Source organism: Sorex fumeus, unplaced genomic scaffold (genome assembly GCF_029834395.1).
Source record: "Sorex fumeus unplaced genomic scaffold, SorFum_2.1 ptg000024l, whole genome shotgun sequence".
Lineage (NCBI taxonomy): Eukaryota > Metazoa > Chordata > Mammalia > Eulipotyphla > Soricidae > Sorex > Sorex fumeus.
Genome location: NW_026606081.1, coordinates 55,051,296 through 55,064,620, shown reverse-complemented (window position 1 = coordinate 55,064,620; position 13,325 = coordinate 55,051,296).

Here is a 13,325-nt window from a genome sequence, read left to right as displayed (position 1 = left end):
ATGCTGGGAATCAAACCTGGGTCGGCTGTGTGCAAGACAAACGCCCTACCCACTGTGCTATCTCTCCAGGCACCTCCCCCCCCCCTTTTTTTTTTGCTTTTTTGGTCTATCAGCCTTTGTGGCACGCTGGAGCCCAGTGAGGACCGGCAGTGAGAGGGAGCAGGAGGGAGAGAAGCAGTCCCAGAGCCTTTTCTTGCTGCTCCTATTCCAGATGTCCTGAGAGGGGGCAGGAAGGTGGGCGCTGTGAGGTGTGTGTGCTGGGGGACAGCCCCCCCAGGGCCCCCCACGCCATGTCGGGCTGAAGGGTTTCGCAGCAGACCTCCTGTGGCCCTGCAACACCTGAGGGATGTCCTGAGCACTGCTCGGTTGCCTGCCTGGTCCGCGTTACTCGTGGCTCACTAGTGCCCTCTGGTGGTATTGCGTGTGCTCTTCCTCGCGCAGGTGTGACGCCTCAGGGGTGACATGAATTAAACACTTGTTTTCCCAGAACGACATCTGCTTGCTCCTCTTGCTGCAAGCCCCGGCCCCCCACGCACTCGCCAGTCACTGTCGACGCCATCTTTTTCTCTCTATTTTTTGGCCCACACTCAGGTCTTATTCCTGGCCCTGCTCAGGGATCACTCCTGGCGGGATCGCGGGAGCCCCTGGGGTGCTGGGGCTCAAACTCAGTTCTGAGCTTGCAAGGCAAGCTGGACTATGTCGCCGGGACTTTCGTCAGCGCCATCTTTACTATACAGGTATGCCCGGATGCCGTCCCAGACGCACAGGTCAGATCTCAGGAATCACTCCTGGCGGGATGAGGGGACTCTCTGGGATGTCAGGGATCGAACTTGGGTCGAACGCTTGCTAGGTCAGCTGTACTCTGTCGTCAGTGTGTTTTCGACACCATCTTTACTACACAGGCATAGCTTCCCAGAATGCTGTGCGTCGCTTCAGTGCGCATGCACGCTGCAGATCCTCGCCCGGTACGGCGGTCCGTCATTGTTTTCGCGCCATCTTTGAAATGGAGGCGTGGGAGACGCGTTCCGGGACACCGGACACTTCTGACGGCTCCCGCTCCCTTGGGTCAGTCGCGGTTCTGGACGTCAACTTTTATTCGGTTTTTGTTTTTGGCTCGCTAGATGGTTTTGAGGTCGTTCCTGGCTCTGTGCTCAGGGATCCGACTTAGTTGGGACTCTTGCTAGGCAAACTAAGGCTCCGCCTGTGAGCGGCGCCATCTTTACTATACAGGCATGCTTTGAAACTTTTTTTTCTAAGTTTTTGGCACTCGCGGTACTTTGGTATTGTTCCTGATTCTGTGCTCAGGGTATAAGTCGTGGTGGGCTCAGGGTACCCCCTGGGGTGCCAGTGTCCAACTCACCAGTTTGCTAGGCAGACTCCATCGCCAGACCGCGGGTGGTGCCATCTTGGTTACACAGGCATGCCTCACCGCCTCGTCTTCCCAGCATGCACTTTGCTCGACTGCAGCGCGCATGCGTGCTGTGGTCACGTTGCTTCGCCTCCCGGGACCTCAGTACCCCATTTGGTTCCCGGAGCACTGGCAGGGGCGATACCTGAGTGTCCAGCCGGGTCAGGGTGTGGCCCCAAACCCAACAGAACCATCTTCCTTTCAGAGAGTGGGGACTGGAGGTGGGAGCTAGAGATGGGAGTGAGGGAGGAGAGAGAGAGGGAGTGAGCAGGGGAGAGGTGGGGAGAGGGTGGGAGAGAGGGGAGTTGGGAGGGAGAGACTGCAAATGGCCAGGTGCGCTGAGAGAGAGACTGCAAAAAAGGACAGATTCGTGCAGAGATGGACGGTCGGGACCTGGCATCGCAGCATTTCCTTGCTCTGCGGGTTTCCAGCTGCCTTGGGCTGGGTGGGACTCTGTTTGGTTAGGTTTGGTTTTCTTTTAGTTTGGGTTTTCAGTCACATCCAGCGGTGCTGAGGGCTTATTCATGGCTCTGTGCTCATGGAGCACTCGTTTCTGTGCTTGGAGGCACACTGGGATGCAGGGGATGGAATCCCTGGTTGGCTGCCTCCAAGGTAAGGCCTTCCCTTCCCTGCTGTACTATCACTCTGAACTTTAAGCTTTGATTTTTAAAAAAATGAATCACTGTGAGATACACAGTCAAAGTTCAAGATTGGGTTTCAGTCACACAATGTTCCAATACCATCCCTTCGTTAGCACACATTTCTCACCACTACTGTCCCTAATTTTCCTCCCGAGTGACTCTCCCATCCTGCCTCTTTGTCTCTCAGGAAAGTTAAGTATAAGATGATTGTTATAGTTGGGAAATTTGGCAAGAAAAGGTTTTTGCCTTTTCTTAGCATTGGGATTAACCTAGGGATGGAGCTAAGGTTAGATTTGTGGAGGGTTTACTATTAGTTTTTCCTGTGTTCATACTTTTTTTTTTTTTTTTTTTTTTTGCTTTTTGGGTTACACCTGGCGATGCACTGGGGTTACTCCTGAGTCCTGGCTCATGCACTCAGAAATTAACTCCTGGCGGTGCTTGGGGGACCATATGGGATGCTGGGAATCGAACCTGGGTCGGCCGTGTGCAAGGCAAATGCCCTACCCACTGTGCTATCTCTCCAGCCCCCAGTATTTATACTTTTAAATGAAAGTTAAGCAAAGGGATATTTTAAATTTAGGGAAATTCATAGTTTGGGATATCAGTAATTGTCTGGCTTAGGGTTAGCTTTAGGCTTTGGTTGGGGGAGTGTTTGGAACTGTGGGGTTTAGGCAGGATTATTCTTATGTTCAGTGTTCAAACTGCAGTTCAGGCACACATGTGTTTCCTGGGTACACCTGTGTTTCCTGAGCACATGTCACCAGCATTTCTCCTCTTGAGATGTGGACATTCATACTCTAAAACCGGAATGATGTGTACTTGACTCTTTCTTCACAATGGAGAAGCCCAAGTTTTCTCTTGAGTTTGTTATTCTCTCTCTCTCTCTCTCTCTCTCTCTCTCTCTCTCTCTCTCTCTCTCCTCTTCTTCCTTGAAACTTTAAAACCTGTTTTTACATCATTGCTTGTTTCCTCCTGGTATTCTTGTCTAAGAGGCTAGGGGAGGGACCCAGAGGCCTGGGTTAAGTTCTAGAACAACTTTCCTTTCCTGAGAAGACCAAGGCTTCCAACTAACTCTGATCAGTCCTTGGCTTCCTTAGCTGCCACCAGTGGCAGAGGTTGAGAGAGAGAATATGGTGGTGCTCCTTCTGGAGGCCACCCACAGCACCAGCGTCCCTGAAGCTCTCCCAGAGTAAGGAAGAAAATCAGATATGGAAGTGTGCTGCCTTGGTGCGCTGAGGGAGACGACGCGAGGGGGATGACAGGACTGCTGGGCTGTGTGTGAATGTGCTGTGTCCCCTTTCCTTACATGTCCCCTGTGGCACTGACCAGACCCCCAGGGATGCCTGGGGTGAGTGCATAGGCCACTGACATCCAACCCAACGACTGACATCTCTCGTGTTGTGGCACCCCTCCTGCAGTGTTCAGGGCCTGGGTGATGCCCCCTATGGCAGAACTCTAAGGGATTAATGGCTCCTAGCCACAAAAATGATAGCAGACGGTGGAAATTTACAGCTGAGACTTCATTCAAAAGGAGTTCAGTGCAATGCCCTGACGTCCTGTTTCAGGTCTTCCTCCACATAGGCTGTTGCTGTTCCTAAGAAGTGTGGAAAATTAGGCCTCAACTCCTGATTCCTCTGCTCTTTGGGTGTCTGGGGAAGACATTTCATTTCAGAGGCTCAAATATACCCAGGAACAGCCCTAAAGCCCCATGTCCCCCCTCTCCCCTCCAGGAGAAACCTGCGGCCCAGGGAATTTACGCTTTCAGAGAGTCAGACACTGATAAAAGTCTGGCATCAAGGCCATTTCACAACTCCAGCAGCTGCTAGCCCCTTTACCTTGAGTGCTTTTGAAGGATGGAGAATTGGGCGGGAAATGTGGGGAATGACAGTGATCAGCCTTTTTAGACTCTTGGTAAAGTCTGCCCAGGACATGAGTTTTCTGAGTCAGAATCTGAGAACTCATGAGAGTCTTGCTTCTCCAGAGAACAACTTGTTAACTCATTTGAGTCTGCTGCTGCTATTGAAGGAATATTTCGGGGGTGGGGGTTGACATGCTGGCCTGCGGCTCCTCATTCAGACATGTTCATGTCCTGCCTTGTAGTCCCTCCCAGGAGCTCTAAGACCCCTGGGCTTTCCCAGATTGGGTCCTTCTGCTTGAAACTCGGGGCCAGGGAGATAATATAACGGGGAGGGCACTTGCCTTGCACGTGGCTGACCTGGGTTCGACCCTTCCTGGCATCCTATATAGTCCCTCCCAGCACCACCCTGAGCACAGAGGCAGGAGTAATCCCTGAACATTGCTGGGTGTGACACAAAAAACAAAACCAAAAAACCCTTCTTGAAATTTTCCCAGCTTAATTTATTTAAAGGAACTGCCAGGGAACGGTGAGTCCCCTTGCTCCCAACGCCTGAGCTCAGCCATTCTCCACTGGATTGGTCCTACATTCCCTGCCTTGCCCTGCAAGCCTTCCCTTACCTCCCAAGATGGGTTAAATGATGTGTGACCCTTCAACTTTTCTGTTGAACACTTGCCATACTTTATTGTAATTTATTTGGCTTCAGAAACTGTAAAGTCTGCTCCAGGCAAAGTGTTACAAAACGTCCACTTAGGGTCAGAGGGAAAAAAAATGAATGAGTGAATGTCTAAAGAAAGGAAAGTCTGGGAGTGGAGACTGTGTCTCATTTCATTCATGTCTCATTTCCATTCTCATTCTCCCCTAACTTCTGGGCACCGTGGGGCTTTCAAAGAAAAAGAGCCACCTCTCAGGCATAAAGAACGCTGTTGCAACTATATTTAAAATTCCAAACCCAATGCTCTAAGAACGCCATCCTCTCTCCACTTCTTTCAAAAGTCAACCCTGTTGCATGATTAAAGCCATGAGAGAAAAAAGGGAAAGAAAGCGAAATGCACAAAGTACTTTAAGTTAAAACCCTTTCCCCCCCCCCCCCCTTTTCTCCTTCCCTCCCATCTACAGTTGCTGTGACTGTAACTCTTGACTGTGGTTCTTGGCTGCCAGGTCACAGCCAACATGTGGGGTGTCCCAGGATCTGACTCAAGACCTCACACGTGGATGGCAGGACCTCTTCCTTAGCCACAACTGCCAGGCCTGACAAAGAACTCTAGTTTGAGGGCTTCATCTGGTGGTGCTCAGGGCTTGTTTCTGGCTCTGTGCTTAGCACCCTGTGTGGTGCCTGGAATCAAACCTGGCTCAGCCCTGTGCAAGGCTAGTGCCCAGCCATTGCTCTATCTTGGTGGCCCCCAGACAAAACGCTTGAATGCTGTCTCCAGGCCGGCATTCTGTGACATCACCCCCACCAGCCACACAGCCCACAATGCTGCAGAAAGGGACTGACTAAAGGGGTACTGTGGGGTAAAACAGACCCTAGATCTCAAAGGCTCAATGTGAATGGAATTCAGTGGCCCAAGAGAGCACAAGTTGAAGTCATAGTTTTGCTCTATTTATTTGGATGGAGCAGGAGCGCTCAAAGGGCAGACTTGGTGGCAGGAGACCCCAATTCTCCTCGAGGCACTCCCAGGGGTGACCCCCGAGCACATTTAACGTCACCTGTTTCTTATCGTTGTTTTAAACTTAAACTGGCTACCAGGGGCTTCCTGCGCTGCACCATGGCCATTTAGAGGTTAATTTGCAGCTGTATCCAGTGGCGCTGTTCCACCTGCTCTTTTGGCCTTTCCCAGTCTGCTAGATGTCCTTGAACCCTGGCATTTCCTGCACTGCTCGTGGGGTGATCTCGGAGGCTGGCATTTTTGTGGAACAGTGTCTGCCCTGTGCCCTGTCCTTGGGCTCCGCCCGCCTGGCTTGCTCTCCACGGCTCTCAGCATCTGTCCTGGCACAGGCCTGTGGTGGGACCTTAACCCTCGACACTCCCCCTTGGCCTGTCAGAGAGTGGGGTTGCCCACGGTTACTCCTGGCGATAGTCGACTGAACAGCGTGGGGCCTTGTGGCCTGATGCATGGGTGTTTGGGCCCAGCGAAGCCTGTGGTGGCGGGAACTGTGGTGCTGAGACTGAACCTGAGTAGGCATGCTCCGTGTCCTTGGACATACCCCTTGAGCACTCCCTGTCCTGCTGGGAGGACTCTGGGTGCCCACCGAGGTTGGTGCTCCTTTAGTGCTTCCAGGAGTGATTCAAATTAAGGTGGTATTAGCCAGAGGGTGCACTTCCTGGCCTTGGGGCTGGAACATTTCTCTCTCGTTAGTGTTTGCTAGGATCACACCATCTCCCTTCTTTGTTTGTTTTGGAGGGCCACAACTAACAGTTCTCAGGGCTCTGTGCTCTGGAATGACCCCCTGGTAGCATTTTTTCTTTTTCTTTTTTTTTTGGGGGGGGGGTTACACCCAGTGATAGCACCCAGCTGGAGCGATAGCACAGCGGTAGGGCGTTTGCCTTGCACGCAACCAACATGGCCAACCCGAGTTCGATTCCTCCACCCCTCTCGGAGAGCCCGGCAAGCTACCGAGAGTATCTCGCCCGCACTGCAGAGCCTGGCAAGCTCCCCGTGACGTATTCGATATGCCAGACACAGTAACAACAAAGTCTCCAATGGAGACGTTACTGGGCCCGCTCGAGCAAATCGATGATCAACAGGAGGGCCTTTACTTTACACCCAGCAATGCACAGGGGTTACTCCTGGCTCATACACTCAGGAACTACCCGTGGTAGTGCTTGGGGGACCATATGGGACTCTGGGAATCGAACCCGGGTCGGCCGCGTGCAAGGCAAACACCCTATCCACTGTGCTATTGCTCTAGCACCCCTGGTAGCTTTTTGAGGGACCATACATGGCGCTGGAGACGCGGACAAGGGCTGGAAGGATACAGGGCAAGCACCTCACTTACCCTGTGCTCTGTCTCCAACCTCGGGGCCCCTTTTGTGTGTGCGTGTGTGTGTGTGTGTTTGTGTGTGTAGCTCACACCTGGCTACATGGAGTGCGGCTGGAAACCATGCAACACATCAGGATCACACTGTCCACGCGAGGCCCCTGGGTGTTGAACTGGTGATTGCATGCTTGCAAGTCAGGCCTCTGAGCCCTGGTGTCTGCTATGGGCAGCTGCTGCCTCCCTGCTCTCTTCGTCTTTGCTGTGTGTCATCCACGTTGACACTGCGGTGACATGCTTCCATTGTCAACCAGCAGGGCTGGTCCTTGAAGGGCCCAGAGACAGGGCGCTCACCCCTTCTGTGATGGCCCCCTGGCCCCCCAAGCTCATCTTACGAGGAGGACAGGGGCCTTTTCAGTGCTCTCATCTCCTGCCTTATGTGTCCACGTGCGTGCATACATGCAGCTGCCTCCATGGCGTGTCAGTGCTGTGCCTCCTTCTCCCTGCGCGCCCCCCCCCCCCCCCCCCCCCGCCCTGCAGATGTTCCTTCTTACTGGCCTGTGGTTCCCCAGGGCTGCACCTGCACCTGAAGCTCCTCCCTGCTGGCTCACAGCGGAAGTGGCTCTTGCTAAAGCCAGGCCCTCCCCCACACTGCCATCTGCTACCTCTAGGGGTGAGAGAGGATCATGAGTGGGGCGTCTCCACCACTATGACCTTTTCCCATTAAAACACCCCCCCCCCCCCGCCATGGGAGGGATACTGGGATCCGTGGGCACTGGTGGAGGGATGGGTATTTGATCATTGTATAATTGAAACCCAAGCACAAAATTTGTAAGTCTACAACTGTACCTCATGATGTCTCACTAATAAAAATTTTTAAAAAAACACCCCCCCAACTCCCCATTTTTTTTTTCCTTCTCTAGTTTCTGCTTTCTCTGTCCTTCATTTCAGCCCAAGTTCTCAGCTCTGCTTTCTCTCTGCATGCCAGCTGGGCCCCATTCTCAGCGCTTCCCTTCATGGGGAGGGGGTGACAGTGTTCTCTGGGGACCTCTGCTGTGCAGGCGCCTTTGCACATCCTGTGGAGACAGCTGCGCTGTCCGCATGTCCGCCCCAGCGCACTGGGGTGCTGCTCTCAGCACTCCTCACGTGCCTCGCACGCGGCCAGCTGAGCGGCAGGGCAGAGGCGTGCACCGCGCTGCCATGGTTCTCCCAGTGCGGTGGCCTCTGGGGACACAGTGGCTCCTGCGCCGAGCCTCTTGTCCGCCTTTTGGAAACAAGGCATCGTTTTCATGAGCTTCTCACTTGAATCTGTACCGCCCCTTAGACTCCTCCCCCCATAGTCAGTCACTTTTTTTTCCTTCCAGTTGCTTGGCCACACTGAGCTGTGCTCCGCGCTTGGTTCTGGCTCTGCACTCAGTGATCACTCCTGGCAGATCTGCGGGACCATGTGGGATGCCAGGGATAGAACCTGGGTCCCCCGCATGCAAGGCAAATGCTCTATGCGCTGTACTATTGCTCCAGCTTCTAGTCAGCCACTTCTTCATTCATTCATTTCCCTTCCTTTCTTTTTTGTTCTTTGGGTCACACCTGGTGGTGCTCAGAGCTTACTCCTGAATCTGTGCTCAAGGATGACTCTGGGTGGGCTTGGGGGACCTTATGGGGTGCTGTGGATTGAATCTTGGGCAGTGGTATGCAAGACAAATGCCCGACCTGCTGTCCTGTCATTCTGGCCCCTTCATTCCTTTTTCTCTCTCCAGCTTCCTTCTCTCTACCCTCCTTCCCCTGCATCCAGCCAGCAGATGACTAGACTCTTGACATTTTAATTCTGTCACTGGTTAAAACCTGAAATCAAATGATCTCCCTCTACTCAGTCCCTCCCTCGAGACAAAGACTCACCACTGGGGACCCCCCCGCCAAGACTGGTGGTCATGGAGCTGTGGCCACAGCTGGCCCAGACTGGCTGCCCTCCTGTCCTAACCTGCTGGCCAGTGGATCATTCCACAGTGATGTCTGTGTTGCTCAGAGGACCAGGCATGCTCCCTAAGACCAGGAACACAGAGCCGAGTGCCACGGCATACGAGTGTGGAGACGAGTGTGCTTCCTGAGGCTGCAGTCGTGACCCCCAGCACTCATAAGCAACATGGATGAGAGGGCTGAGAACATCCGAGACTTCTCGCTGGGCCCTACACCTGGAAATGGGCAGGCTTGGGTCTGAGATAGCCAGAGGGAGGTGTTAGTAGCTGGGAGCACTCAAGAAACTGAGCACATGTATTTGTCTAGAATCAAGGCAGATGAAGGAGAAAAACACAGAAAACCAAGTATCCCTGCTGTCAGGGATGGGATTAGTACTGGCAGTGTCACACACCACGGTCCTGATGCCTCCTGCTGTGATTCTGGGCTGTGGAACAGCAGCAGTGAAAATGAAGAGTCAGGGTATGATGAACATCTTTTAATAAGGAAACGAAAATGAATATATATAATTTTGGCAAAAATGCTATAGGCAAAAAAGCTGTGGGTACATGGACCCATATTCATATGCATGTGATGCATGCATGTAACTACTCAGGTAACATTCAAAAACCTCATGATGGGGCTGGAGAGACAGCACAGTGGGGAGAGCACTTGCGGCCAACGAGGGTTCAATACTCGGCACCACCAGGAGTAATTCCTGGGTACAGAGCCATGAGTCAGCCCTGAGCATCATCAGGCAGGGGTGGCGAAACAAACCACCAAAACCCATGATGATTCCACAGCAGAAATAACCAAGGACACTGAGGGTCTGAGCAGGGATCATGACTCATCTCAGGGAATCCTCCGAGGGGCTGGATCAGCTGGAGGGGCTGGGGGCTCTCAGCAATGGTCTCCATCCAAAAGAAAGACAGACAAGACGCTTTGGTGCTCTGTGGCATAGGGCCAGACTGACCCAGGGCAGAGGGTGGGAAGGGACCACAAAGCAGAGTTAGATTTCTCTGCTCCTTCGCTTGGTTCTTGGCCCCCTCCCCAGAACCAAGCAGCTTCTGGCACATGGCCCTACTAAACAATTACACACAGCCAGGAAAGACAGATCCAGAACGTTGTGGCCTTTCTCCTGTCTTCTAACCTGAAGGGCACAGATCCATGCACTGCACCCCTAACTAGACTCCAAGCTCCGACCCCCAAATTCCTGTCCCCTGGCCCCACCTTCTGCTACTTTTAATATCTAGCAACCCCAGTTTTGCAGGTCCTCTTAAAGTCCTGGGCTGTCTGAGCCGGTTGTTACCTTGCTGAACTGCCTCTGTCCCCCTAGATCTGTTACTATTGGCCTACAGTGGCTATCCTTAGGCCCTCCTGCTTTTTTGTAGGTCCAGTGAAATGGGAGGTGTCCGGTGGATCCAACACAGGAGTGATCGGACGTTAACCCAGAATTGTGCCCGGGAGCCTGTGTGGAGCCCAAGATGCCAGAATTCCAAGCAAGCCCTGAACCAGTGCACAGGGTCTCCTCTTGCTTCTACAGCCCGGGCAGCCTACATCTGCAGCCTTCTGCTATGTCCTCTCCGCCTCTATCCCTTTGTGTATTCCCCCAAACTCTGCCCACACCTTTCTTTAAGACCCTTGTTAGCTTTCCTTACAAATTTTGAGCCAGTCATTTGTTTCCTGCTGATTTTGATACAAAAACAAGCAAACAAACAAAAAAAACCCCAAAACCACCACCAACAAAAACTAAGAAACAGAATTGTATCTTTAAAGAAACAACCGGATAAGCATTAGGAAAGTGATTTCAGTGTAGTTGAACAAATTGTATCTTTTAAATAGTTAACTTGTAATGAAATGTTTTCCAAGTTAGCCCATTGTTTGCTACATAATAGCAAGTCATAGGTGGCTTTATACCAAAAGTTGCTATTCAAGTTCCAAACTTTCATTATCACAGAACTATAGTAGTCGGGAGAGATAGGGCTGGAGGAAGGGTACTGGCCTTGCATGGCGCCAATCTGGGTTCAATCCTCAGCACCCCATATGGTGCTCTGAGTACCTCCAGGGGTGGTTCCTAGTGTAGAGCCAGTAGTAAACCCTGAGCATCACAGGTGTGGTCCCCCAACCAAACAATAAAAACAAAAAACAAACTCTCCCAAAACTAGAGTAAATAACTGGGCCTACCCTGGCCCAATTTCCAAAACGAACATACAAAACTATTTAAAAACCAAAAAACTCATTACAAAAAAAAAAGAACAAAAACAAAAAAAATCCCACATAGTAAATATCATCCATGTGGCCATCTTTTTGAGGATAGATAATTTCACAAGGAAAAGTCCCTAGGAGTGGTACTGATGAGTCAGAAGGGAGTCACATGAACATTAAGGTCCTTCAGAAGTCCTAATGTCAAATTGCTTTTCAAAAGAATGACACTAATTCATAGCACTCTGGCTTTCTGGTGATGTGGCAAGAATCACCTTGATAGCACTAAGAAAGTGTGTGTGTGTGTGTGTGTGTGTGTGTGTGTGTGTGTGTGTATGTATTGCACATATGATACAGCAGTATAGTTGGTAACAGATGGTACTACTACTATTTGAATTTCTCTGACAGCCCTACCAACCCCAACCCATTTAAAGCCATTTTTAGCTAAATAAGAATGAAAGGGCAGTGATTTTAAGGATGCTGGGTTGGGAGAAATGGATTTGCTCTCCAACATTCCTCTTTCCTTCTGGATTTTGGGCTACACTGTGCAGTTCTGGGGACGGTGATGTGCTGCTGGGCATCATATCTGTGCTTCTGCCCATTAGGTATGGACATAGCCTCTCCTCAGCCTCTTCTGGCTGCTGACAGATCAGTTTCTTCAGGACCCAGTGGAGAGTGCAAACGTTTATAAATCGAGGGGAAAGGATGAAGATGAAGGTCAGGACACATGCACAGAATCAGTCAGACTATTTGCTGAGCAGTAGCTAATTTTTTTCTTTTTGTCTGTTTTTTTTTGCGCTACACCAGGTGGTGTCAGGGCTTACTCCTGTATCAGTGCTCAGGGGTCACTCCTGGCAGGGCTCTGGGATCTCTTCAGATCAGGGATTGAACCTAGGTTGGTCATGTGCAAGGGAAGAGTCCTACCTGCTGTACAGTGGCTCTGACATCTCCCCACTCAACACTTCCTGTTCCCTCCAAATCGATATCCCAGCTGATGAAAATTCTAGACTGGGGAGCTGGACTCAGGAGCACCTACAAGTGCTTCCCAGAAGTCGAGTCACATGTATAATGAGAGTCTGGTGTGTTCAGTCCCAAAACTGCTTATGACAGCCGTATGTCAGAGTACAATTAATTTAATTAAAATGACACAAACTGATGAAACATTAAGCCCGAACAGCCAGAGTTGTTTCTATGAAATGCCAGTTGAGCACTTTAACAATATTAGCTGAAGGCCAGTTGGAAATCTTTGTCAAACCTGATGTGGGCGAGATAATTACAAAGTGCTTTTTCTGTTTTAAAGGAGCCTCTACTTATGTTGCTTTGTAACATGCTTAAAGAAGCAAATTGGGGGCTGGAGAGATAGCACAGTAGGTAGGGCGTTTGCCTTGCACGTGGCCAACCCGGGTTCGATTCCCAGCATCCCATATGGTCCCCTGAGCACCTCCACGAGTAACTCCTGAGTGCAGAGCTAGGAGTAGCCCCTGTGTGTTGCCAGGTGTGACCCAAAAAGCAAAAAAAAAAAAAAAAAAAGGCAAATTGGACAGCATAGAAAATACATTGTGAATATAAATTATATAAGAAAGACAGCCAAAAGACTACTCAGGACTCTTGCTCAAAGGAAAGATTGGAAAGACTGGCTAGCTAGTGGGTGTTTCTTGTGGGTTTTATGTGAAAATTCAATACTAACGTGTATTTGTCTTTTTAGTGTGTGCATGAAAGAATTCACTAACTTGTCTATCCACTGGTCAACTATTGATCCCACTGCAATTCATTTGGGCAGAAATAAGTCCTTAGTCTCGAATCCATTCCTTTTCTTGAGAGGACAGGTAAGTGGGATTTTGAAGGAGCAGCTTTCCTTCAAACCCAGCTCTGCCAGCCCTCAGAGAGGAGACTGGACTTTCCTCTAATAACACCTGGCTACAGTGATCAGGTCTCCACAAAGGGGGTTGGAATTTGGGGAGATAATTTTAATTCAGGGAATGCTAAAGAAACCAAACACCTCAGAGGCATTCTGAGTGGTGATTGCTGGTAGACTAGACTTGTCTGAAGCTCAATCTGGGCCTCAGAATACACAGAGTAGAAAGTATTTATGACTCCTGAGAAACATGGGCCTCAGGAAATGTTTGCTGGGAAGAGGAGTCCAAACCTCTTCTGCCAATCCTCCCCCACTGCATCCCGGGAGTCGGGCCTGTCCTGTTTCTGAGGTATGTAAACATGCCAAGGTTAAGGTCACAACCTGTGTGGCTACTTAAATGAGAAGAGCAAATAAAGCAGGGAACAGCTGAGTCTG